At 44.3% G+C, this 1662-nt stretch overlaps 1 pseudogene; it reads right to left on the bottom strand.

Moving 5' to 3' along the window:
* Positions 1–787: 787 nt before the first annotated feature.
* Positions 788–1183, bottom strand: LOC116354367 (putative protein TPRXL; annotated as a pseudogene).
* Positions 1184–1662: the final 479 nt, after the last annotated feature.

The raw sequence follows: 1662 nt of genomic DNA, 5'->3' as shown, positions 1-1662 counted from the left end.
CTGCAAACTTGATGACTGAGTAGGAGGCGTGCATGGCCACGCAGTTACTAATAGTAGTAATAGTAGTAATAGTAGTAATAGTAGTAATAGTAGTAATAGTAGTAATAGTAGTAATACTAGTAATAATAGTAATAGTAGTAATAGTAGTAATAGTAGTAATAGTAGTAATAGTAGTAATACTAGTAATAATAGTAATAGTAGTAATAGTAGTGCTAGTAGTAATAGTAGTAATAGTAGTAATAGTAGTAATAGTAGTAATAGTAGTAATACTAGTAATAGTAGTAATAGTAGTAATAGTAGTAATAGTAGTAATAGTAGTAATAATAGTAATAGTAGTAATAGTAGTAATACTAGTAATAGTAGTAATAGTAGTAATAGTAGTAATACTAGTAATAATAGTAATAGTAGTAATAGTAGTAATAGTAGTAATAGTAGTTATTGGAAGACGGCAGTCATAGACTATTATCTTTATTTGACAGAATCAAAAGCGTTCAGTACACTGCTCGGCTATGTTCTGAATATCGATTAGTTCTGTGAAGGGGATAGTGAAAGTTCTGGTAGGAGCCATAAATGTTAAATTACTAATAATACAATGAATTAGACATGACTAAATAACAAACTGTATGCACGAGAGAGGGAGAGAGGGAGCGTGAGAGAGCGAGTGATGCAGACACAAAGGGAAATAGGGAGCGAGAGAGAACGAGAGAGGCACCACAGTCTAATGAGCTTACCGCAGGCCCCTGTTCTCTGACCATCCATGTAACTGCCTGGCAACCTGGTAATTGGGTCAGTCAATAGCCCCGTGCAGCTGGGAGGACGGCTGGCTGGGGAGAGCTGAGCTGGGAGAGCTGAGCTGGGGAGAGCTGAGCTGGGGAGAGCTGAGCTGGGGAGAGCTGAGCTCGGGAGAGCTGAGCTGGGGAGAGCTGAGCTGGGGAGAGCTGAGCTGGGGAGAGCTGAGCTGGGGAGAGCTGAGCTGGGAGAGCTGAGCTGGGGAGAGCTGAGCTGGGGAGAGCTGAGCTGGGGAGAGCTGAGCTTGGGAGAGCTGAGCTGGGGAGAGCTGAGCTTGGGAGTGCTGAGCTGGGAGAGCTGAGCTGGGGAGAGCTGAGCTGGGAGAGCTGAGCTGGGGAGAGCACAGCATAGCAGAGGAGTGTGTCTGATGAGATCTGATGAGAGTCCTCACCATGGTGGGGAATGTGGGCGATAGGAGCAGGCAGGGAGGGAGGCAACACCAGCCTGGGCCTGGTCTGGCATCATGGAGTAAGACGGTCCGTGGTTCACCCTACACCGGTCAGTGGTGGGTGGGCTAGCCACTGTGATACACCAAGCTGGGCTAAAGGGAAATACCGGGATGGAGTTCCAAAATGGTTTATTGTCTTACATTGATTTCTTTTTCACTGGGTTCATGTTCATCACGACATTGTTCGACACACATCACTTCTCATATGAGAAGTGACGTGTCTCACGCCATATGGGTTTGGACTAAGTGTATTGGTACAGACTTGTGAGCGTTTGTCTCATGCCATATGGGTTTGGACTAAGTGTATTGGTACAGACTTGTGAATGATAGAAGTGCATAGCTTCAAATTCATCCCCTCAAATAAATACTAATATCTGGACGCAGTGTTTATCTTTTCAATTATGTTCTTCCAGCATTTCTATTGG

Source organism: Oncorhynchus kisutch, linkage group LG17 (assembly GCF_002021735.2).
Source record: "Oncorhynchus kisutch isolate 150728-3 linkage group LG17, Okis_V2, whole genome shotgun sequence".
In the NCBI taxonomy this organism is placed as follows: domain Eukaryota; kingdom Metazoa; phylum Chordata; class Actinopteri; order Salmoniformes; family Salmonidae; genus Oncorhynchus; species Oncorhynchus kisutch.
This window is presented reverse-complemented; position numbering and strand designations above follow the sequence as displayed.